This window comes from Macaca fascicularis, chromosome 1 (genome assembly GCF_037993035.2).
Source record: "Macaca fascicularis isolate 582-1 chromosome 1, T2T-MFA8v1.1".
NCBI classification, from domain to species: Eukaryota; Metazoa; Chordata; class Mammalia; order Primates; family Cercopithecidae; genus Macaca; species Macaca fascicularis.
Genome location: NC_088375.1, coordinates 223,189,713 through 223,215,797, shown reverse-complemented (window position 1 = coordinate 223,215,797; position 26,085 = coordinate 223,189,713). Strand labels below are relative to the sequence as shown.

General features: G+C 51.4%; 1 long non-coding RNA gene across 1 annotated transcript; it reads left to right on the top strand.

Annotated features, from left to right (window-relative positions):
- The first annotated feature begins 14,992 nt into the window (after positions 1-14,992).
- On the top strand, positions 14,993-18,560 carry LOC135968830 (uncharacterized). The gene is made up of 3 exons (XR_010583798.1): positions 14,993-15,326; positions 17,043-17,178; positions 17,999-18,560. It is a non-coding gene; the product is annotated as an uncharacterized lncRNA (long non-coding RNA).
- Positions 18,561-26,085: the final 7,525 nt, after the last annotated feature.

Genomic DNA, 26,085 nt, shown 5'->3' with positions numbered 1-26,085 from the left:
GGAGAGTGGGGGGTTTTGTAGGAGAGTGAGGGGTTTTATAGGAGAGTGAGGAGTTTTGTGGGAGAGTGAAGGGTTTTGTGGGAGAGTGAGGGGTTTTGCGGGAGAGTGAGGGGTTCTGTGGGAGAGTGAGGGGTGGGAGAGTGAGGGGTTCTGTGGGAGAGTGAGGGGTTTTGTGGGAGAGTGAGGGGTTTTGTGGGAGAGTGAGGGGTTTTGCGGGAGAGTAAGGGGCGGGAGAGTGGGGGGTTCTGCGGGAGAGTGGGGGGTTCTGCGGGAGAGTGGGGGGTTTTGCGGGAGAGTGGGGGGTTCTGTGGGAGAGTGGGGGGTTCTGTGGGAGAGTGAGGGGTTTTGCGGGAGAGTGGGGGGTTTTGCGGGAGAGTGGGGGGTTTTGCGGGAGAGTGGGGAGTTCTGTGGGAGAGTGAGGGGTTCTGTGGGAGAGTGGGGGGTTCTGTGGGAGAGTGGGGGGTTTTGTGGGAGAGTGAGGGGTTCTGTGGGAGAGTGAGGGGTTTTACGGGAGAGTGAGGGGTTCTGTAGGAGAGTGAGGGGTTTTGTGGGAGAGTGAGGGGTTTTGTGGGAGAGTGGGGGGTTTGTGGGAGAGTGAGGGGTGGGAGAGTGAGGGGTTTTGTGGGAGAGTGGGGGGTTTGTGGGAGAGTGAGGGGTGGGAGAGTGAGGGGTTTTGTGGAATAGTGGGGGGTGGAAGAGTGAGGGGTTCTGTGGAATAGTGGGGGGTGGAAGAGTGAGGGGTTCTGTGGGAGAGTGAGGGGTTTTGTGGGAGAGTGAGGGGTTTTGTGGAAGAGTAGGGAGTTTTGTGGGAGAGTGGGGGGTTTGTGGGAGAGTGAGGGGTTTTGTGGGAGAGTGGGGGGGTTTGTGGGAGAGTGGGGGGTTTTGTGGGAGAGTGAGGGATTTTGTGGGAAAGTGAGGGGTTTTGTGGGAGAGTGAAGGGTTTTGTGGGAGAGTGAGGGGTTCTGTGGGAGAGTGGGGGGTTTGTGGGAGAGTGAGGGGTGGGAGAGTGAGGGGTTTTGTGGGAGAGTGGGGGGTTCTGTGGGAGAGTGAGGGGTTTTTGTGGGAGAGTGGGGGGTTTTATGGGAAAGTGAGGGGTTTTGTGGGAGAGTGAGGGGTTTTATAGGAGAGTGAGGGGTTTTGTAGGAGAGTGAGGGGTTTTATAGGAGAGTGAGAGGATTTGGTTTAGCTCCACACAATCCCTAGAGCCCACGCTTCTCCCCGTGCATAGTTTGCCCAGTTCTGGGGGGAAGCAGCCTATCTGCATCTGGAAGACCAGCGCCAGGAGACCCTGAAAGCAACAGCCACCTCCAGAGGCAGCCCAAGGAGAAGCAGTGGTCATGGCCCCCGGTGAGTGACAGGGCTCTGAGCTCAGTCACAGGCCAAACAAGCAGGGTGGTCAGCCAGGTGAGGGTTCAAATCCCACCTCTGACTCTTCCTAAGTATGTGACCTTGGGAAAGCCACCAACCTCTGCAAGCCTCAGTTTCCACCTCTGTAAAATGGGATTAGTAACAGTCCATCACGATATGGTAGGAGAAGCGTCAGCTTTATTATTACTGCTGTGGTTGCTGCTGTTAGCATAGTTCTTCTAAAGGGAAGGCGGCCCTGTCTCTGGTTGTGACTCTCGTCGCTTAGAAGCCAGCAACTCCAGTGACTTGTGTGCAGCTTCCCCGAGGATTTCTGGCCTGCGCAGGGTGGAGGGGAGGCCAACTGCAGAGGGAGAGCCAGAGGACGGAGGCACCTGGACAGGTGTGGCCAGGAGGAAATGGAGACATGGGTTTGCACAGCATTTTCAAAGGGTCACAGTTACCAGGAAACAAAACAACTGTTTCTTCTGGAAAGTTGGGAGGCCCTTGTCCCCCACCCTTTCCACAGGCATCCCTCCTTGTGTCCCTTCTGGCCCAACATCTGATCCAAGTCCCTCCAGCCAAATCCAGCTTTGGAAAACAGGCTGGGGGCGGGGACCCAGGCCTCTGCCTCAGCCCTCCCGCCTCCCTGCAGTCTTCTCCACTGAGACACGGAGCTGATGGCAGCCTCCGTTTTCCCAAAATGCCCCTTGGTGGTTGCTGGGGAAGGGAGAGGAGCCAAGAGTGGAGAGTGTGAAGCCTCTGACTTTAGATCTGCCTCCACTTTCTGAAGTTGACATTGCAAAATTCGGGGTGCTGCTCCTGTGCCCCGCCCCCTCTAGGCGGGAAAGTCGTGCAGCTAAAATAACATAATCAGGTCAAAAGCTTTCTAGAGTAGAGGCGTTCCAGCACTCAGGCGGTGTAGTCAGAGGTGCCTCCCGTGATTGTGGATAACAGCCGCATCAAGACGGGCGCGCTATTACAAGGCACCATCATCAAGGAACTTTGTGTCTCTGAGCTTAACTCGCGCCCCACCCCCAATGACAGGACGGGCCCTGGGGAGGCTGAGTCGTGCCTGCCTCTCCTGTTCTCTTTCCCTACAAGAGGCTCTTGACCTCTTTACTCAGTGGCTCTTCTTGAACCTAGAAATTATGGAAAAAGGAAAAATGCTCCTGCTAGTGAATTTTCAAACCTCCATCTCTAACCGCTTAGTCAAGGGAATGTACTTGGCCTGACAGTGAGAAATAGGAAGACCCTCACTTACCCCCATCAGCCCCCACATGTGTCTGGCCTGAGCAGCACACGGACAGACATCTTCGTCCTGGCCCCAGGGCCTTTGCACATGCTGTTCCTGCTGCCAAGACAACCACAGTGCTGACGCCTCACGCAAGTCTCCATTCAAATGTCCTCTCTTTAAGGAAGCTCCTCTAACCTCCTGCCAAGGAGCATCCCTAGGCCTCTTTATCTCCTTATCTTGCTTAATTTTTGTTCCTAGTTCTTGTCATTGTTCTTCATTATATTATGTATTTGTTGGCTTGCTTCTGGCCTGCCTCACCCACTGAAATCTAAGTTGCAGGAACATTGTCTCACTCACAGTCGTATTTCCAGCCCCTAAAACAGAACCAGGCACAGAGTAAGTGCTCAGCAAACACTTTTAAATGGATAAGTGAAATCAATATTTATGCCTTTATTCATTCCTGAACTATTTATTGAGTGGCTTCTGCCCCACAGCCCAGGGGGTATAACAATAATAAGCCCCCGTCCTGCCCTCAGGGGGCTCACAGTCCAATGGGAAGCACAGGAGTAAGCAGGGGAGCACGAGCGTGACACCAGGCGGTGAGGTCCTGTGTACCCAGCGATGCTCACACCTGCAGCCTTGCCATCTCTCTTCAGCTCCAGGCTCAGATTTGCAGATGCCTGCTTGAAATGCTCACCACAATGGGAATTCAAAACAGGAATTTCAATTTCCTTCTGCACCCACTCCTCCCTCCCTGTTCCCCATCTCAGCTGCTCAGGCATCATCCTGATCCCTCTCTTTGTCCCAAGGGGGAATGGACAGAATCTCACTCTGTCGCCCAGGCTGGAGTACAGTGGCACTATCTTGGCTCACTGCAACCTCTGCCTCCTGGGTTCAAGCAATTCTCCTGCCTCAGCCTCCTGAGTAGCTGGGACTATAGGCATGTGCCACCACACCAGACTAATTTTTGTATTTTTAGTAGAGATAGGGTTTTGCCATGTTGGCCAGGCTGGTCTCAAATTCCTGACCTCAAGTGATCTGCCTGCCTCATCTCCCAAAATGCTGGGACTACAGGCATGAGCCATCATGCCCAGCCAGACGTGGGAATCTTAATGCACTCCCTGAGAAGGGGCTGAAGAATGAGAAGAGGAAGTAGATTCACACAAGAAGAGCTGGCAGCTTCAGCAGATTCTGAGCAAGCAGTGGGGAGGCCTAAAGAGAAGGGCTGTGGCCAGGCACAGTGGCTGAGGCAGGAGGATAGCTTGAGGCCAGGAGTTCGAGACCAGCCTGGGCAACAAAGACAGACTTCATCTCAAAAAGAGAGAGAAAGAAAGAGAGAGAGAGAGAAAAGGTGGGTCAGATAGGCCAAGGGGAGCAGACCCTGTGCCTTGGGGAACCTACCCAGATGGTCCTTGCAGAGGGAGATGTGGAGGGAGCCACAGAAACAGGACTCCCGTAACACGGCCTCCTGGGAGTACATCCCTTTCCCCTCTTCAGACAGGTCTGAAATGCCACCCAGGACCACAGCTGGGGCCTGAGCCCAAGCCACCATCTCTGCCTGACCGCTTCGCAGGGACAGCTCCACCAAACCCTGGGCCATTGACCTGCCTGCCCCTCTGGCTCTTCCAACAGCCTCTGCCAATCAATGGCACTGAATCCTGTCAATAGGGCAAGGCCAGGGGTCTAAGGCGGAGAAATAATCACAGTCTTGTTGCTGCCAACATTGCAGGGACAGATTTTCATTAATCCGACGGGCCTCTTCTGGAGCCTCTCCACGTGACCTCTGTCCACAGGCCTCTGGCTCCTCATCCCTCCTTGTCCCCAGCTCCCTGCTTGCAAGAGCAGAACTGGTGAGCACACTGGGCTGGTGTCAGGGCCGGGCCTGGAGCCTCCAGGGGCTGATAGTCCTGCAGGAAACAGTCCCGGGGGAGGCAGCTGAGCCCTCTCTGCCAGCATCAGGCCCAGTTCCGGGGAACCAGGGGGCCCAGAGGGGAAGGGTGGCCGTCCAGGGATGGAGTCTCAGGAGGATTCTGGGGTCCCATGGTGTTGAAGGCCAAAGTGTCAGTAGGGGCAACATCACCTAGTGGTTGGGGGCTCGGGCCCTGGAGACCCTGGCCTGCCTTCAAATCCCTGCTCTGCTACTTTCAAGCTGCGTGGCCTTAGGCTAGTGGCCTGAGCCTCAGCTTCCTCACCTATAAAATGGGAACAATAACACTGCCTATCCTCAGAGGGCTGTGGTGAGGGTTTAATAAGACAGTGCAGGTCAAAAGCTCAGCACGGTGTTTGGCACCTAGTAAGTGCTCAAGAAATCTCGGTGTTCGTTTGATTTCATCTTTGAATTAGTTTTGGAATGAGGCAGAGGGCCACACATTTCCTTGGGGAATAATCTCCATCCAATTTCATTTCCTTCCAGATTGTCTGACTCAGGGGAGACTGTGCTCAGCATTGTCTAGAATGTTCTTCGATGTCAGCTGGTCAAAGCTAAAACACATTTTTGCTCCCTGCAACCTCTTACCCAGAAAAGGTATGGTCAGGCGCCGAGGTGCCCAGGCCCCCCGCCCTGGAAGCTCCACCCCTTAGCAACCCCACCCTAGGGAGCAGGGCCTTCACCCAGCAAAGGAGCCAATCAGGAGACTCCTGGCAACATTCAGGGCTCCACTCTTTGATCAGAGTCGGGAGGGGACTGAGGGGGGCATGGGGGCGACATGGAACCAGAGCTGAGCCAGTTACCAGCAGCAGCAGGTGCCACTGCAAGCCTGGGCTTCTGGGGCTTCCTGGGGGAGGGAGGGGTGGCATTTGTAACTGGAGGGTGGTATGTGTAACTGCTGGCACCAGGAGCTATGCTCTTGTTTGCTCTCCAGATGGAGTGGCTCCTGTGTGCCAAATCACAGATGTAATTGCATCTCTCCTGGATGGGCAGGTGGGTGCCTCCTGCAGAGAAGGTCCAGGTCTCAGGAAATGGAAGCCAGGGAGCTGCTGCCACCCCTCAGGGTGGGTACAGGGCACCACTGCTCCATTTTGCAGATGAGAAAACAGACTCAGAGAGGTTGAATCCCTTGCCCAAGGTCACACATTCATTAAGGATGTGTGAAGCCCAGGTTTCTGGCTCCAAGTCCAGACCTCTCTCAGGTGTAGGGAAGTGATGGAGAGACAGTCTCTCGGGGAAATGATTAGAGGTCACCTGCTTTTTGGCCACCACAGGGGCTGGGTCCCTGGGTCTCCCCAGTGGAAGGCCCTGCAGTGGGAAGTGGAAACAGACGTGAGAGGTGAGATGACATGGTGGGAACCAGGGGATCAGGATGGGTCTCTGGCCTTGCTTTGATCCTAGCTCCCTGTGTGACCTTGGACAGATCCCTTCCCCTCTCTGGGCCTCATTCTTTTCAGCTGTAAAATGAAGAGGTTTCCATCTTCAAGCTGCCCTTTCTTGCTCTCAGACTTAAAGGGATGATCCAATCCTCTCAGTTGTCAAGTGAAGGAATTAAGGCTCAGAGAGGGTTAGTGTCTCACCCAAGGTCACACAGCTCTTCATGGAAGAACCAGACAAAGATCTGACGCTGGACTGGAGATGGCCCACCAGTCCAGTCACAGGCATCCTTTCTTGGACCAGTTCCAAGACACCTCTGTTCAGCTGAGCCAGGCCAAACCCAACCTTTGAGACTCTCCCAAGACCTCACGTTCCCCCAGTCAAGCTCATGGCTTTAATCCCAATATTGTCTATGCAGCTTGGTTCCAAAGAGTTTTTTTTAATGAGGAGATGGCAGAGGGACCACTATAACGGAATCAAAGGGGCAGGAGGGGCTGCGGCCGGCTCCTTCCCGGCTTCTTCCTGGCTCCTCCTCTGAGCCCCTCTCTCAGCCATGGTGAGGGGTCCCTGGCAGTGAAGGTACCAGAAAGGCTCTGACTGAGACTTCACCAAAGCCAACGGCGGGCCCTAGACCTGGGCCAGGCCCAACACAAAAGGACTTTTAAAGCCCTCCCCAGTATCAAAGCAAACAACGTCCAGTAACAGCCCACACGCAATAGAACATATTTGCCAACAATTTTTAAAAGGTTTTTATGATTCAGCTTTTGGAATTGTCTGGCTACCAGGCACTGATTTAATTGGCAGTTGGCTGTGCTTTCTCATCCGTTCTCTTGTCTACTTGGGAATTCTTACCAAGTGAGAAAATGTAGCTGACAAATTGCTTTCACGCATAATGACACATTTATGAATACCCAATGTGGTAATTAATGCAGTTGACCTAATGTTACATTTTGTAGACATTTAACATTTATTAATTTCGATTTCACAGTTTTCTTTTCCCATTTGGTAGCCAATGAATATTTTAAGGTCTCAGATATTGTTGCAGGATCTTTAAAAGCTCATACACCCAAAGTCCTAGAATGACCTGGAATAAGGAACTTCTCTGGGCCTCAGCTTCCCCGTCCTGCTCTCCAGCCCCAGGAAGGACTCTTTGGAACCACACTTGATCAGTCCAAGGCCAAGGCCAACAGGAGCTGCCAGCAATGCCCACAATGGAGAGAGGCTCAGAACCACACGAAGACGGAAACAAAAACCTTCCTCTCACCCATCAAGAACGAAGCAATAAAAAATGTTATTTTGCCAGTCGGTTGAATTTCATTTGTGTGGTTTGGAGTGTATTTCCTAGTTAATGAACCTGCCACATTTATGACCATCCTTTTTCAATTCAATAGAGAGGAATGGGGAAAAGAAACGGGGAAAAGCTGCAATATTTCCCCCACGCAGCCGGCAGCTGACAGCTGCAGGTCTGCACAGCTGTGGACCCAAGAGCCCGGTCAAGGACAAGCCTGCCAGGAAAGCGTTTGCACCTACAGCATAAGTGTTCTGGGCTTGCTCGGGGAGAATACTCAGCAGACGGGTGTGTGCTCCCCTGCAGGTATCTTGACTGGGTAAAGGTGACTGGGACTGCCTTCCTCTACCAGGCAGGCTCCGAGGTTAACAATTGACCAGAGTCTTCTACCTAGTTGAGTAGGTTTGGGAGAAAAGGCCAGAGAGACAGGGACCCACTCGTGGGAAGAGGAGAGGAAGGGAAACCCCTGGCAGATGTGCTCATTCATGAGGAGGCATAGGGTTGGGTCCTGAATTTTCCATGGCGGGGAGGACCAGCGGTTCTAGCCACACACACACACTTCCCTCTCCTTCCTACAACCCAGTACTGCTCTCTGGGCTATTTAAGAGGCCGGGCGGGTTGTGCATGGTGGCTCATACCTGTAATCCTAGCACTTTGGGAGGCCAAGGCTGGAGGATCGCTTCAGCCCAGGTGTTCTAGACCTGGCTGGACAACATGGTCAGACCCCATCTTTACAAAATAAAAATTAAAAAATTAGCCAAGCATGGTGGGCCAGACCTGTGGTCCCAGAATTTTGGGAGGCAGAAGTGTGAGGACCGTTTGAGCCCAAGAGGTCAAAGCTGCAATGATCTGTGTTTGTGTCACTGCACTCCAGCCTGGGTGACAGAGTGAGACCCTGTCTCAAAATAAATAAATAAATAAATAAATAAGGCTGGGCCAGCTTCCAGGGAGGAACCCAAGACCCCACCCTCCGGGGAGGAAGGCCTCGGCTGGGGAGCCCACCAGCACCCAAGCTGGAGACATTTCTACCCACACTGGCCACGGACTACAAAGGCAGCAACTGGGGTGACTTTGCAAGGCCAGCACGGGCACGGGCTTTGGCAAGGAAGCACCTGTCCAAGCTGGAGGAATCTCTTTTCCTTTCTGAGCTCTGCCTCCATGGCTCCCGCCCCTCTCTGGCCTTCACTGCAGGCCTGGCTGAACTACACAGGAGTGGGTTGTGTCTTCCTCCACTCATTCACACACACTTCGCATCTGCTATGTACAGACACTGGGCAAGACACTGGGTGGAAGGGAGATGGCCGCGAACAAGGTAAACAACAGCCCCGGTGCCACTGGAATTCACAACCCTCCTGGAGAAACAGACAAGTACAGCAGTCACAAGGGAATAAGCCACGCTCTGACGGGGGAAATTCAGAACCGGGGATGCCTCCCCAGATGGATGCTTAGGGAAGACTTTCCTGGAAGAGGGGCAGCTCAGCTGGGAAGGAAGGAGGGGATTCCCAGAGGGAGCCTGGAGCCAGGATGGTCCATTCAGCTCCACCAGAATCAGAGCCCCGAGGCTCATCTCCAGCAGCAGCCGCAGCACCCACATGGCCACTGGGGATGAGGAGGGGCGCCCATCTCCAGCAGCAGCAGCAGCACCCACATGGCCACTGGGGATCAGGAGCGGCACCCATCTCCAGCAGCAGCAGCAGCACCCACATGGTCACTGGGGATCAGGAGCGGCACCCGCAGAGTGGGTCTAAGTCCCAGTTTCAGGCTTCCAGGGCCTCAAATCTTCCACTTGCCAGAGCAGCATGAGAAACTGAAAACAGCCCTGCCTGGCCCTCCCAGGGGATTTGCATTTTAAGAGGGATCTGAGCCTGGAACAGAAAGACCCACTCCCTGTGTCAGCCCCTGCTCCTCATCCTCCAGCCCAGCCAGCCTCCGCCCCAGGCGCCCTCTCCCTTCCCACCTCTAGTCTCCAGCCCCAGCCCCAGGCACACATCTTATGGGGAGACCCACACCGGGGCTCCTGCTTCCCTGATTAGCCTGGGGAACACTGAGTCTTAAACAACAAGTCGCACTCTTGGCTGGGTTCGGCCCTGAGCTCGGTGTCCCCACCCTGTGATGGGGGAAGGAGGAACTCCAGGCCCTCCAGGGCCCAGCTTTCCCAGAGGATGGTGGTAGGGAGGGGAATCGGGAAAGGATAAATAATGGATTACTACATCCTCCAACCTGGTAAGACATTCACATTTCAAGAGGGGTGTCTAGAGACAGTGCCTTAACCCTTAGGAGAAGGGTCAGAAGTGAAGTCGAGGAAACTGAGGACCAGAGAGCTTGGGGAACCAGCCACAGTTGGGTTGCAGAACTAGTAGGAATCCCTGCCCTGGCCTACATCCAGCTCTGCCTGGTTCAAAAGTTTGTGCAGGTAACCACTAGACCGTCAGGCCACAAAACACCCAAACGCCTGCCTAACAAGGTCAAGCAGGTCAGGAAGTGAGCGAGTGTGAGTGGTAGGCACCACCAGGAACTGGCACGCACAGATGCTGTCTACGGAGACAACCAAAGTCCAACTGCTGTCAATGGCTGCCCTGTGGAAATGCAGGCCCTGTGTTATGAGACCAGCTGATTTTTCCAGAAAGCGGGAATTCAGATTTTTATATGAAATACTCTGGTTTGTAAAAGCTATCTAATGAAAATGCATTTAATTAGGTGCTGTGTAGGTCAAATAAGATATACCTACCACCAGTCCGCATAAATTCATTCAATAAATATTTAATGAGCACCTATTATGTGACAGGTAGGGTGACCAAATAGTCCCCATGTGCTCAAGACTATCCTAGTTTTAAGACTGAAAGTCTCAGTCAGGCACAGTGGTTCACACCCGTAATCCCAGCACTTTGGGAGGCCGAGGCAGGCAGATCACCTGAGGTCAGGAGTTCGAGACCAGCCTGACCAAAATGGTGAAACCCCATCTCTACTAAAAATACAAAAAATTAGCCAGGTGTGGTGGCACCTGCCTATGGCCCCAGCTACTCAGGAGGCTGAGGCAAGAGAATCGTTTGAACCTGGTAGGTGGAGGTTACAGTGAGCCAAGATGTACCACTGCATTCCAGCCTGGGTGACACAGTGAGACTCTGTCTCAAAAACAAAAAAAAACGAAAGTCTCACATCCTGGGAACCACCTCAGTTCCTCAGCAGCAAGGTACTGTGTTAAGCTTTGGTGCTATGGCGGGGTGGGGGTGTAAAGAATGAGACAAAGTCCCCACCTTCGAGAAGCTTATGCAGTGGCAAACACATACCCCAGGTAAGGCACATAAAATAATGCCGGGCAAAGGATACATTCAACAATGACTTGGGGAGCACAATGGCCCCTTTGGCCAGTGCAATCAAGGAGGACCATTCTGAGGAGGTGACATTTATTTAATATGAATTCTGAATAAGAATACAGTCAAGAAAATCTCTGCAGTAACAAAAATACTCTGGCGAAAATATGAAAAGATGTTTGCACGAGTTTATTCACGGCAGCTCTATCCGTAAAAGCAAGACTGAAGGCCGGGCGCGGTGGCTCAAGCCTGTAATCCCAGCACTTTGGGAGGCTGAGACGGGCGGATCACGAGGTCAGGAGATAGAGACCATCCTGGCTAACCCGGTGAAACCCCGTCTCTACTAAAAAAATACAAAAAACTAGCCGGGCGAGGTGGCGGGCGCCTGTAGTCCCAGCTACTCGGGAGGCTGAGGCAGGAGAATGGCATAAACCCGGGAGGCGGAGCTTGCAGTGAGCTGAGATACGGCCACTGCACTCCAGCCTGGGCGACAGAGCGAGACTCCGTCTCAAAAAAAAAAAAAAAAGCAAGACTGGAAAAAACCCAAGTATGATTAATAAGGGCGTGGTTGAATAAGCGATAGCACAGCTCCATGAAGGAGGAGAGCTATGCAGCTGTAGACAAGAGTGAGGGAATCTGTGTAAACTGCTGTGCAGGGACAGAGTCTCACTCTGTCACCCAGGCTGGAGCGCAGTGGTGGGATCATAGCACTAACCTCTAACTCCTGGGCTGCAGTGATTCTCTGGGCTCAGCCTCCCAAGTAGCTGGGACTACAGGTGTGCACCACCACATCTGGCTAACTTTTTCTTTTTCTTTCTTCTTCTTTTTTTTTTTTTTTTTTTGAGATGGAGTTTCACTCTTGTTGCCCAGGCTGTAGTGCAATGGTACGATCTCGGCTCACTGCAACCTATGCCTCCCAGATTCAAGCAATTCTCCTGCCTCAGCCTCCCTAATAGCTGCGATTACAGGCATGTACCACCACGCCTGGCTAATTTTTGTGTATTTTTAGTAGAGACGGGGTTCCACCCTGTTGGCCAGGCTGGTCTTGAACTCCTGACCTCAGGTGATCCACCTGCCTTGGCCTCCCAAAGTGCTGGGATTACAGGTGTGAGGCACTGTGCCTGGCCATAATTTTTTCATTTTCTGTAGAAACAGTGTCTCACTTTGTTGCCAGGCTGCTCTCAAATTCCTGGACTCAAGTGATCCTCCCATCAGCCTCCCAAAGTGCTGGGATTACAAGTGTGAGCCACCGGGCCCAGCTGTGCTTATATTTTTAAAAAGTAAGCATAGGAAGGGCACAGTTCAAGTCTTTGATCACATCAGGCCTGCTAACATCCCACTGGCCCAAACAAGCCCAAAGTCAATGGACAAGGATGTACTTTATGCTCACTGGGTAGCCCCAGCCTGTGTGGACATTTACACAGATCAATGAAGAATGGACTCAGTCTACCATAAAGAAAGGGTGCTGGATTAGGACAAGGTTTCTCAGGGTTTCTCAACCTTGGAGATAGTGACATCTGGGCTGGGCAACTGCTGGGGGTGTGGGAGTACCCTGTGTATCATAGGATGTTTGGGAGCATCTCTGGTCTCTGCCCAACAGATGCCAGTAGCATCTCCCCAGACCAAAAATGTCTCCAGTCATGGCCAAATCTCTCTTGGGGGCAAAACCACCCCCATTGGACCACTGGATCCAATACCACCATTATACATGCCCTTATGAGTTAAAGCATCTATACCATGCTTATCAGTGGCTGGCTAAACTCAAAAAAAGAGATAGCAGGTCATTATTAACCTCTCAAAGAAAGCATACTGCATTACCTTTGATGTATGCTTGCTAAATATCTCACCTGACTGTGATCAAGCCTCTAGACCTAACTGCCATTTTGCAAGAGGAAGGGACAGGAGAACATATTAAATGACACATTGAAGATACAATCAGCAAAGTCCTACTCTAAAGTAGATGGGACTCAGTTTCTTCACCACCTCAATTGCAAGGACAGAGAGAGAGAAAGAAAAATATGATGGGTTAACTTACAGAACAAACAAGGCAGAAGCAAAAAATAAAAGAATACTTCAGCTGCATTAAAAAGCCACCTAATTCTGGAGACGGGCAGGAACCCACAGCGTTCCATGTAAAAGTTCCATAAAAATAAATTGAAACCTTGCATTTAAAAAATGTATGGGCCGATGGGGAAAATTGGAACACTGACTAGATTTGGATGATATTAACAGAATAAGGTTTATTTCTTCGGTTTGATAAAAGCAAGGTGGTTATGTTTTGAGGAAGAGTATTTTTTTAGAGATAAAGCTAAAATATCAACAGAATAAATGACAAGATGTCTGGTTTTTGCTTCAACATGATGCATCGGGGAGAAGGGTTCATTATTTGATAGTGTTTCTACTGTCTCTGAAAGTTTTCCGTAATAAAAAGTAAAAGCAAACAAACAAAATAGGATGGGAGTGACCGTTCCAGACACAGGCTTCAGAGGCCACTGCCAAGGTCCTGAAGCTTCTGTGAGTCTGACCACCTCGAGGGTAAGCCAGGCCACAGCTGCTGAAACCCAGGGGATGACCGGGAGAAAGGCAGACTGAGCTCAGACACGGGAGGGGTCTGCTCTGCAGAGCCTTGGGGCCAGCAGAGGGGTGTGGGGTTTGCTCTCATTGCCAGAGGATCTATTATAGAGTTGTGGGAACGGACATGGTAGGACCTGATCCTGCCTTTAAAAGAGCCTTTCCAGGCACGGTGTCTCAAGCCTGCAATCCCAGCACTTTGGGAGGTTGAGGTGGGAGGGTCGTTTGAGCCCAGGAATTTGAGACCAGCCTGTGCAACATAACAAGACCCCATCTCTATAAAAATTTTAAAAATTGGCCAGGTGCGGTGGAGCATGCCTGTAGTCTCAGCTAGGCAGGAGGATGACTTTCGTCCAAGAGTCCAAGGCTGGAGAGAGCTATGATTGTGCCACTGCACACTGCACTCTATCTAGCCTAGGTGACAGGGCAACACCCTGTCTCAAAACAAAACAAACAAAACAAAAAAGAACCTTTTGATTAATGGCATGTGGTATGTCCATGCAATGAAATAGCACTCAGCCATCAAAACGAATGAAGTTCTGATGCACGTTGCAATATGGGCAAACCCTGGAAGCACCATGATAGATGAAAGCAGCTGGTCACTCAAGGCCACATCGTGTGTGACTCCACTTAAATGAAATACTCAGAATTGACAAATCCATGGAGACAGCAGCTCAATGGTTGCCAAGGGCTGGGAGAGGGGAGAATGGGACCAAGTGCTAATGGTACAGGGCTTCTTTCTGGGGGGATGGAAATGTTCCGGAATTAGATAGCAGTGATGATTGTGCAACATAGTGACTATACTAAAAATGGCTGAAGTGTTCCCTTTAAAATGGTGAATTTTAGGCAGGGTGTGGTGGCTCACGCCTGTAATCCCAGCACTTTGGGAAGCCAAAGTGGGTGGATCACCTGAGGTCAGGAGTTTGAGACCAGCCTGACTAACATGGTGAAATCTTGTCTCTGCTAAAAATATAAAAATTAGCTGGGTGTGGTGGCGTGCGCCTGTAGTCCCAACTACTTGGGAGGCTGAGACAGGAGAATTGCTTGAACCCAGGAGGTGGAAGTTGCAGTGAGCTGAGATAGAGCTATTGCACTCCAGCCTGGGTGACAAAGCAAGACTCCATCTCCAAAAAAAAAAAAAGTCAATTTTATGTTATAGAATTATGTTTCAATAAAAACATTTTTTTAGGCCAGGCTCACACTTGTATTTCCAGTACTTTGGGAGGCTGAGGTGGGTGGTGGATCACTTGAGGTCAGGAGTTCAAGACCAGCCTGGCCAACATAATGAAACCCCGTCTCTACTAAAAATACAAAAATTAGACTGGCATGGTGCTGGGCACCTGTAATCCCAGCTACTCAGGAGGTTTAGGCAGGAGAATCACTTGAACCTGGGTGGTGGAGTTTACAGTGAGCCGAGATCGTGGGCAAAAGAGCGAGACTCCGTCTCAGAAAAACAAAACAAAACAAAACAAAAAAAAAGCTTTTTTTTTTTTTTTTTTTTTTTTTTAAGTGGATGGAGGGGAAAGGATCCTTTTGACTGCTCCATGGAGAGTCAGCAAGTAACTAGCCAGGAGCCTGGAATCATGAAGCACAACAGTAAGTGCTGTGGTGCGGGTGCAAAACACCAGGCGGCGGTGATGGGAGGCGCCAGTTAGCTCCCCGACGGGGCTTCATGGGAAGGAGGGAAAGAAGGAACAGGGAGGACTCCAGACCTGAGCCTATGGGTGGAAGATACCACTACTGGTCAAGGGGGAGCAGACCAGGCTTGGGCCGGAACAGCTTCTGTTTCACGTTCGTTAGATTCCAGGTGTTCGGGTGGTCATTAGGGCAGTTCTCCTCAAGGCTCTTGTAAGCTAGAGGGACGTGCGAGCGGGGTGGGGGAGGCATTCGATTGCTGGTCCCAGAGGTGCTGGAACGCCCTGCACCAGGGTGGCCAACAGCATTCAAGGTAGTGGCTGCCCCACCAGCCTGAGTCCTGGATGGAGAAGATACAGCAAAGCCCCCTGTGGCTCAGGACAGCTGTGGGAGTGAGGAACATGCCTTTGTTGCTGAGAGCCCCTGCAGTCTCAACGGGGTGTGGTTGTTGTCACAGCCTGGCCTGCCCCACCCTCACTCACAGGAAGCATCAGAGACACTCCACCAGCTTCCCCCGGCTTCCCTCGCCCTGGGGCCAAGGCAAGCATCTGGCGTAGAGCTGAGGCAGGGGAGAGACGTTCTTGGAGCCAACATACATGTGTTTAGCCTGGATCCTCTGTGCCTGAGCGACTCAGGGCTGGGTACATAGGAGAGGCCCAAAAAGTGTGGCCTGCGGTCAAGCGGGGGCACCAGAGCAGACTCGGGGAAAGGGGGTTGAAATTAGGTGGAAAAGTTAAAGCAATTTGAGGAAAAGCAAATATCAGGGCTTCATCAAGTGCTAAATTGAATACAACTTCCACAGAGGGTTGACAGCAGTGGACACAGCCAGTCCAAGTGAGTGGACAGCAGGGTGGCCTGGGTCCTCTGGAAGGTAACACTGTGTGTTTCAGGGCACAGGAAATGCAGCAGCATTGGGCAAAGGCACTGGCGGGAGGACCCGAGGGACCCAGGAGGGGAGCAGGACGCCCCTGGAAGAGCTACCCAGGTTCTCTGGGGTCTTCCGTGAGCCTGGTCCCTGCAGGGAGCCCCAGGAAGATGAATCCATTGTTCTACTGTTTTCACCCCTGTGCCTCCTCATCTTTGGGGTAAGACTTTGGCTCTAGAAGACCCCCGTCACAATGCACACTTCCTACCAAGAGGGAAAGTGTGCAGGCAATAGATTAGCCGCCCCCCAACACCCCCGAGAGACCGGAACCCTGAAGAACCTGGGGTGACAGGCACCACTGTGAGGAGCATGATGCCACCAGAGACCAAACATAAGCCTGTGCCTCCAGCCCAAAGAGAACCTGTGTTCTTAGCACCAGCCCCTCCGCTCTCCCACTCCTACCCCTCACTCCCACCCTCCCCATCACTCCCACCCTCCCCTCCCACCGCTGTTTGAAGTCAGTCACACACAAGTCAACCTCACTCTGAGAATCACACTGTGACTTATATCCTCTCATGACCCACCCTTGAGGCTCTGCTTTCGGGAAATCAGTCAGGCCCCTGACACAGCAGCGCTGAAGACCAGGGAGGGAGGAGGCACCTGGCCGGTCATCGGGCATTTAACACCAGCGCTTGGCACAGGGATGGTCTGGGAGGCTCTGCGCTCCTGAGGAACAGAAGAAACCCAATCCTAGCCCCGTGCTCTGACCCTCCTGTGGAAATTGTTGCCAAGAGAAAATCTCAACCCATCACTTCCTAGCTGTAAGATGCTCGGCAAATCAATTCATCTTTCTGAAGCTCAGTGTTTCTATCTAAAAAATGGGAATTAAAAAATACATAGAAGCACCTAAAGAGGAGAATCCATGTCAAGTGTTTGGAATACTGCCTGGCACATCATGAGTCTTCATTACATGCTGTTGTTGTTGCTGTTGTTATTATAATTATTGTTAATGTCTAAGAGAAGCTGGCCTCTCCTCTCGCCAGACTCTGCCAGGATAACTTCATAGCAGCTCCTTGCTAGAGCAAGCTGACTGTTTGGAAACAGACAGGGACAGGTTCAATCCCAGCGCCACTATCACTAATTAAATGACCTTGGGAAAGTTGCTTAAATTCTCCAGGCCTCAGTTCCCCACTTATGAAATCAGCATAGTAACAGTACCCATCTTCCAGAATTACCTGGCTCAAAGGAAATGTCCACTGTTGATTAAATGAATAAAGAAATGAAGGCTGGTGTGCCAGTCAGGGGCTTTTGGTCACAAGCCACAAAAGCCCAACCAAGCTAGTTCAAGGGAAAGGGCATCTAGCAGCTCTGGTAATGGAAAAGGCCAGGCGTGATAGCACTGGCTTCAGACACAGCTGAATCCGGGGACTAAAGCATATCCTTTGACCTCTTAGTGCTCTCTCTGCCTCTGTCTCTTCTGCACACAGCTTCTTCCACGTGGCAGGGGCAGGGTGAGGCCACAGACAGCTCCCGCTCACATCATCCCAGCTAACGGCTTCACAGGAAAGAGAGAAGCAAAATCCCAGAGAAGTCTGATTGGCCCAGCCTGGATCTCATGGCTGTGTAAGTAGGGAGGGCTGCAGGGATGCAACGGTCCCCACAGCCAAGTGGAGTGGAGCGGGGGATGTCTCTCTAGAGAAGGGGGTTCTGTTACCAGAAGGGGAAGAAGTGAGCCTGGTCAGGTACAAATGGTATGGCTATGTCAGGGGTTCCCAGCAGAGGGCCTGGGCAGCTAGCCAGGGTGGGGCCACAGCCTGTGAGCACAGAGGAGAGAGAAGAAGAGAGGGGAAGGAAGTAGAGGGGAAATAAGGGAAAGGGGTAGGGCCTGGACCACCAGGGCTATACCTGAGTTTAGCATCTATATGGGCTCCCAAAACACACACATCCACTGTGTCACAACCACCCTGTTTGTGTGAGGCCAACCCTAGGATAGCCCCAAACCCTCCTGCCAAGAGGTAACCCATGCCCCTTGCCACAGCAATTGGTTTAGGTAAACCAGGTCTGAGCTGATCAGTCTGTGTCATTCCTCTGGCCATAGGCATTGGCTCTGAAATAGGGGGGGCAGTCAGCCCTTCTTTGGGCTCTTCTTTTGCTGGGATTCTGGAACACAGACATCCCTCTCTTCTTGGACTAGGGGGTGTGGCTGGAACTATGCAGCCCTTTTGCCACAATGAGGGAAGCCCTCTTTTCATCAAAATTGACATCAGGAATAGAAAAGACTGGAGAGATGGGAAAATAATTGGGCCTTGTTGATACCATTAAGCTGCTGAGTCAAATAACCCTGGAGGCTGCCTTAGCCCTGCACTGCCAGTGACACATGCTGATAAAGCCCTGGCATGGTTTAAGCCACTTCGAGCTGAGTTTTTCTATTACATTTCTGCAGGGGCAGCGGAAAAGCTGAGGGAACTGGAGAGCAGCTGCTGTCCTCCCCCTTCAACGTCTGTGCTGCCTCATGCCAAAGGGAGCCAGTGGCTAAAGTGGGCCTGTATTGGCCAGGCCCTGCAGAGAAACAGAACCCATAGGTTGTGTGTGCATGTATAGGTAGGTAGGGAGACAAGGAAGAGGGAGAGAGAGATTCGAGAAATTGGCCCACATGATTACAGAGGCTGGCAAGTCCAAAATTTGCAGGGGGGGTGATACGGTTTGGCTGTGTCGCCATCCAAATCTCATCTTGAATTATAGCTCCCATAATTCCCACGTGTCATGGGAGGGACCCCATGGGAGGTAATTGAATCATGGAGCTGGGTCTTTCCCATGCTGTTCTCATGACAGTGAATAAGTCTCAGGAGATCTGATGGTTTTATAAAAGGGAGTTCCCTGCACAAGTTCCCTCTTGCCTGCTGCCATGGAAGACGTGCCTTTGCTCCTTTGCCTTCCAACGGGATTGTGAGGCCTCCCCAGCCTCGTGGAACTGTGAGTCCATTAAACCTCTTTTTCTTTATAAACAACCCAGTCTCTAGTATGTTTTTATTAGTAGTGTGAGAACAGAGGAATACAGTGGGCCAGTAGGTTGGAGACCCAGAGAGAAACTGATGTTGCAGCTCAAGTCCCAAGGTTTCTGTTGCAGAATTACCCCTTCCTCAAGGGAGGTCAGTTTTTGATCTTATTCAGGCCTTCAACTGATTGGATGAGGCCCACCCACATTATGGAGGGCCATCTGCTTTCCTCAAAATCCACTGATTCGAATTTTAAGCTCATCCAAAAACACCTCCTCACAAGAATATCCAGAATAAGGCTTGACCACATATCTGGGCACCATGGCCCAGTCAGGGTGACACATCAAATTAACCATCACTGGGTCCCCAGATGCATCTCATTCAACCCCCTCATGCAGATGAAGAAGCAGAGGTCCAGAGAGGCCCAGTGGTTTGTCCATGGTCATAGAGCAATGTAGCAGCAGAACCTCACTGCCTCCATCCTGACTCCCAGATCGGGGGTCTCTGGACAGTCCCCTTTCTCCTGTATGGCTCATGGAAACCCAGGGACCAGAGGAGACAGACCAGAACAGAAACCACAGGTGACACGCCTGAGTCATTGGCCTGAGAGAACAAATTCAGGTTGGCATGCAACTTGCATATCTTTTCATGTTGTTCCCTAAAGTTCAAAATATACAGAAATTCCCCAGTTCTGCTTCTTTTCTTATGACCTCCTGGTTTCAGCTACATCTGTTTGGAAGGACCCCAGAGAGCACTGGTTCTCTGGGTAGATCACCTGCCTGCCCCCTGCCCTCTCCTGATGCTGGCCCTGGGACTGCAAGGGCCACCAGGCCAGGAAGCCCTTTCTTTGACCTGATCCAGGTTCTCCACAGTGTCGATACACCACTGCCCACGTGGGTGTCGCTTTCAGGTGGTGCACACGTGGACATTTTTTATTTTAATAGTCATGTATTCATTTTTATGTTCCTCTGAATTTATGACTGGGGATGCTGGTTTCCCATTTATGGTGGTGATATAAAGTTTCCCTTTAAATGAAATTTCAGTTTTTTAAAAGTGAGTCAATGAAAATAAAAATAGTAAGTAAATAATAGAACAGTCAGTATGTCAATATGGCCAAAACAGAGATGGAATGACTGAGGGTTTTAGGAATGCTGGACTGATGGAAATGTCTCCTGCTTCTGTGTCAGCCCAATTCCACTTGACCTGTCGTCAGTGGAGGGGGTCTTACGTGTTGGAAAGAAGTGCCTCACTAGCTTTGAGACACCTGACCGAGGCACCGTGGTGTGCCCAGCCACCTTGCCCCGGAACCCTGTAGTCCCAGGAAAAGGGTCCAGCACCAGTTCTTGGGACCCGGGATCTATCAACAGAGCATCTCGCCAGAACCCTCTTCCTCCCATGCCTCCCAGAAGAGGAGTTGTGGTTCCCAAACTCGACCACCCACCAACATGGAAACAAGCCATTTCTGCACGCATAAAAGCCTGCAAGGTAATTAATATCCCCACCATTTAACTCAACTATAATACTCTCACCGTTAATAAGCTAGCTAAGAGCTCCGCTTGAAATTAATAACTTGCAAATGACCCAAGAGCCCTGGTTTCATACCTTCTTTTTTTAAACAACAAAAAAACCACACAGAATTTAAATAGAAAAGCAATTTTCATTTATGAGCCAGTATCATTATTCATAACTGGAGAATTGTAAGGAGTAAAAGTCTCTTCCACTTAATTAGAATCTTGAACATCACAGGAAAAGAGGGGAGTCCATTTCTAGCACCGGGGATGAGAAGACAAGAAGCACAAATCAAAAGGAAAAACATTCCCCCAAGTAGCTGCAGGTCCACCCGGCCATGCGAGGAGCAGGACCTGGCAACTGTGCATGGAATCCAGCCCTCGCAATCACGTCGGGGCTGAGGCTGGCAGGGGAGAAATATGCAGAGATGCCAGTGTGTCATATCCGTGTCCTCAAGACAGAAGTGATAACGTCTAATCTTAAACTACAAGGGAAGAGGGAAGGGAGAGAGCAGAGACAGTGAATGGAGAAGCAGAGGCGAGATTAGAGGCTCAGGGAGGAAGAGACAGGATTTGAGGCAGGAGGGAAGGAAGAGGAAAGAACGGTGTGCTTTCTCCCACGCTGACGGCCCAGCCCTGTGGCCCAGTCTGGCCCCACCCTCGTCTAGCCGCCAGACACTTGGCATATGGGATCTCATTTTTAGCCTCATAGTAATAACCTACAAGCCTCACAAAATAATCCATATTTCAGCCAGGCACAGTGGCTCACGCCTGTCATCCCAACACTTGGGGAGGCTGAGGCTGGGGGATCGCTTGAGCCCAGGAGTTCGAGACCAGCCTGGGAAACATGGCAAAACCTCATCTCTACTAAAAATACAAAAAGTTAGGCGGGCATGGTGGTGCATGACTAATTTATAGTCCCAGCTACTTGGGAGGCTGAGGTGGGAGGATTGCTTGAACCTGGGAGGCGGAGGTTGCAGTGAGCCAAGATCACACCATTGCACTCCAGCCTACACAATACAGTGAGACCCCTATCTCAAAATAATAACAATAACCATCATCATCATCCATGTTTTAGTAAAGGTGAGAAGATAAGGCTCAGATAAGTTGATGAACTTGCCCTGGGGTTGCCCAGTCAGTAAGTGACAGAGCTGGAAAGCAAACCAAGTTTCTTTGACTGCATGCCAGGCAGAGTACCTCGGCCACCAGTCTCTTTCATTTGCACAGCAGATTCTGCTGTGCTCCTTCTCCCGCTGCCCTCTGCTCCCTCAGCATCCTGGTGAAGTAGACATCACAGTCACACACCACAGAATTGGAAGCTGAGGCTCAGATTAGCCAAAGGCAAGTCCTAGCCAAGGCCAAGGGCTGGAACTTGAACTCACGCCTCGAGACCAAAGGCCAGAGCTTGCCTCACTCCAGGGCACAAACATCAGGAAAGCTGATGGTTCACCCAAAACATACCAAATTCTGCTGATCCCCAGGAGGAGGCATCTGCCTGGGGACTTGCAGGTCGCCTGCCCCAGTGGTTCCCCATCAGACCCCAAGGATACTCTGTCTGTCACCCACAGCTGCCTGGAGGGTCCAGAACCCACCTCCACCCAGCCCCTGGAAAGTGTGTCAGTAACGCCATTGACATACCTAACCCAGTTCAACTCTATAAATAATAACACCAACAATAGCTGTCCTTTTTAAAGGGCTTCTCGCGGGCGGGGCACCATGCTAAGCCTTCACCTGGAGTAACCCAGTAGACTCACTGGAATGAAGTAGATGCTGTTCTCCTCCTTTTAGAAGAGAGAAAACTGAGGCACGGGGAGGTCAGGCAACAAGGTCACATGGCTGGTCAGCAGCTCAGCCTCCACGGCCTGCCCATAACCCCAAGCAGGTACAGTCCTCACTAATACAAACAGCAGCAACAACTGCTAAGTGCCCACTGAGGACCCCCTGAGGAAGGTGCTATTAGCATTCCCCACTTTATAGGAGAAGTAATTGGGGCACAGAAGGGAGTGGCTTGCCCAGGGTCACACCATCAAGGGCAGAGCTGGGATTTGAATCCAAAAAGAGCAGCCCCGGGACCGTGCTTTGAGCTGCCTCTGCTCATGCAGTGGCACAGGAGGGCCCCAGGGCATCCTGTGGTTCTCTCCAGCTGTCCAACAGAAGCGTTTCTGCCCCATTCTCCCCTCCTTTCCAGAGCTCTTGGTTTGCTACTCAGCCGGCCTGATTAGCTGGGGGCCTGCCCTCTGGCACCTGCAGGCTGAGCCCCTCCTCCATCAAAGCTGCCTTCTCCTCACCCTCACCGTGCCCCTCTGTGTGGCCCTCTCTCCTGCGGTGCCCTCTCTGTGGACTAAAGCAGATTCAGAAGGTCCAAGCTACAAACCCACTGGCCAGGTGGGAAGACAGAGGCCCCAAAGAGGATGACCTGACTTGCCCAAGGCCACACCCTGCTCCCCTCCCCGCTAGACTCAAGCAGCCTTCCCCGCAGCCTCCAGTCCCCATCCCAAGCCAGCACCCACATCTCTTCCCCAAATCTCATCCCAACAACGGCATGGAGTGAGACCTCCTGCTGATGTTCCAGGAAGAGCTCTCGGCTCCGAGATGCTCCACCAGCTGGCAGGGCCAGGTCCCCATAGGGGCCACCTGCTATGTGAGGACACAGGGCAATCACCAGAGACAGGCTCTTGGGCCAGTCTGGCTCAGCAGGTACTGTCTCTTGCCAACTGTATGCAGGACACACCCTGTTAGCTTTAGGCTAGCAAAGCCAACAAGTCCAGATGCCTCAAAGAGCCAATTCGTTCATTATCCCTTTCGAGGGACCAGATTTCTTAGGCAGTGGTTCCTAAGCACCAGGTTGTAAACCAGCTACAACGGAATCACTCCTCAAAAATAATAGCTTCCTGGGTCCCGCTCCCAAGAGAGTGTGATCCAGCTGGTCTTGGGGAGGGCCCAGGAATCTGTATTTTAATAGCCCTGTTCCCACCCACATCATCCTGGCAAGCAGGCTTTGGAACCTCTCTTTGCTCAGAGCAAGCACTTGTCTCACAGAGGGTCAGATTTGGAGGCAGTTTAAAGATCTTCTAGTCTAGCCCACCCATTGTCCAGACGGGAACACTGAGGCTTAGGGGGCTTGTCCTGGGTCACAGAGTGACTCGTGACAGTGCTATGACCCAAACCCCAGTGTCCCAACTCCTAGACCAGGAAGCTTGCCCTTCTGTTAAGACATTTTGGGAAGACGGCAAGAAAGTCCTTCCGGCTCAGGGCAGGAAGTCGTGCTTGGCACAGAGCAAGATCTTTTATGGAAAACTGGTTGATGGGAATGAAGAACATTGAAGTGGGGGCAGATACTGCCTGTTTCTGCCTGTCTCTTCCCCATTCCATAAGGTCCTGGTAGGGCTCTACACAACATAGTCACAGGAACACACACACACTCATACACACACAGACACACACACACACACAGAGTTCTTGGGTGTGAGATCAGGCCAGGCTGCCCAGAATTCTAATCCCCCTGATCACACTGATTGGCTCAAGAATGAACACCATGGGCTGGGCATGGTGGCTCATGCCTGTAATCCCAGCACTTTGGGAGGCCGAGACAGGCGGATCATCTGAGGTCAGGAGTTCGAGACCAGCCTGGCCAACACAGTGAAACCTCATCTCTACTAAAAATACAAAAATTAGCTGGGCATGGTAGCATGCGGCTGTAATCCCAGCTGCTCAGGAGGCTGAGGCAGGAGAATCGCTTGAACCTGGGAGGCAGAGGTTGCAATGAGCTGAGATTGTACCACTGCAATCCACGCTGGGCTACAGAGCAAGACTCTGTCTCAAAAAAAAAAAAAGAAAAAAGAAAAGAAAAGAAAACACCTAACCCAAGAAGGTCAATCAGAGATTTGACACCTGAACCCAGCAAGGAAGATCTCTCTTCTTTTTGGGTAATGAGTTATAGGGGTTTGGGGCTACCATTAGCCTTCTTCCATAACACATGGAGAAAGGCTTTGTGAGAACACCTGAAGGGACGCAGACTCCAGATATGCAAAATAGATGATGTCCTGACAATAGCATCTGGGCTCCTGGATCTAGCCTTTCCTGAAACTGGAAAACCCTGAGCACCCAGTTACACGAGCCAATAAACTCACTTTTTGACTTAAGCTTGTTTAAGGTGGGGGTTTTGTCACTTGCAACCGAAAGAGTGCTGACTAGGGTCCTGGGATACACCTGTTTGGGGGCAGAAAGTGGGTGGCAGAACATTTCATTGCCCTCAGTCCCTGTGACTGTCTAGGGAGACCCTTGTCCCTAAGGAAGGCATGAGATCTCGGGAGAAGCCACCTGAAGATCACAGGGGCATGTCCTGGACCGAGAGTCAAAACACCTGGGCTCTTTCACTCCCAAGCCGTGTGACCTTCAACCAGCCAAGCAACACCTCTGTATCAACCATGCCTTTTATTTTCTGTATTCTGATACTTTGACATCCGGGGCTTTGTGACCCTGGAGGGTTAAGAGCTGGTAAATTCTTAGAGACAGTAACCAATTTGCCCATGAGCCCATTTCCTTTGAAAATGCAAACCAACCAATCCAGAGTCTATACCCGCAACTACCTCCTTTATTGGTTCTCACACTTGGGACCACTATCCACCTGCCCTGGTCACTCCAGGGTCACCTGCCAGACAACTAGGGGCAGCCCTTGTGGTCCAGAATGCGCTGAAATTATTCAAAATAGCCAACCCTAAGCCGGCTTGCTCTGCCTCATTTGTTCCTTCTCATGGAAACCACAATAAATGCTCTTGCCCACAATTTCCCCCTCCCTCTACGTCCTGACTGCCCCTATGTGCCCCCTTGTGGCTAGACAAGCCTGCTCCTCTTGGGATCTGTGAGTGTAACAAGCTGTCTTTTTTTTCTTTTCTTTTCTTTTCTTTTCTTTTCTTTTCTTTTCTTTTCTTTTTTTTTTTTTTTGAGGCGGAGTTTCTCTCCTGTCACCCAGGCTGGAGTGCAGTGGTGCAATCTCGGCTCACTGCAACCTCCGCCTCCTGGGTTCAAGCGATTCTCCTGCCTCAGCCTCCCGAGTAGCTGGGATTACAGGCGCACGCCACCACACCCCGCTAATTTTTGTATTTTTAGTAGAGACAGGGTTTCACCATGTTGGCTAGGCTGGTCTCAAACTCCTGACCTGACGTGATCTGCCCGCCTTGGCCTCCCAAAGTGCTGGGATTACAGGTGTGAGCCACTGTGCCTGGCCACAGCTGTCTTTTCTTTTTTTTTTCTTTTTTTTTTTTTTTGAGATGGAGCCTTGCTTTGTCACCCAGGCTGGAGTGCAGTGGCGCGATCTCCACTCACTGCAAGCTCCGCTTCCCGGGTTCACACCATTCTCCTGCCTCAACCTCCCGTGTAGCTGGGACTACAGGCGCCCGCCACCATTCCCGGCTCATTTTTTTTAATGTATTTTTGGTAGAGATGGGGTTTCACCGTGTTAGCCAGGATGGTCTCAATCTCCTGACCTCGTGATCTGCCCATCTCGGCCTCCCAAAGTGCTGGGATTACAAGCGTGAGCCACTGCGCCCGGCCACAGCTGTCTTTTCAATGGCAGTTGTCTCCTAATCCATTGACTTCACCATATCTGGAATCAGACGTGATTGTGTAAAAAGCCTTGAAATTACAGAGGGCTCTGCAGATGAGAGAGGGTGCATTCAAACCCTCTTGTCATTTGCAACCAAAAGAGTGCTGACTTCAAAGACAGTCCTTCTAGAACACTACCATTAGATTGCCTTTGGAGCAGGTAGGGCTGGAATTATCACCTCACTCTTCAGGTGGGTAAACTGAGGCACAGCAAAGTAAACACCTTGCCCTAGGAGATGCAGCTGGTTTTCCAAAGATCCAGAACTGGAAATCAAGAACAGGAGAAGGTATAATCCAGGCCAGCCAGGGTTAACCAAGGAGTGTGTCTTGGAGGAGGTAGACAGGCACACGCCACACACATGCACACCATGTATGCACACACACTCATGTATGTCTCTTTCTGCCAGCCCTGGCTGAATTAA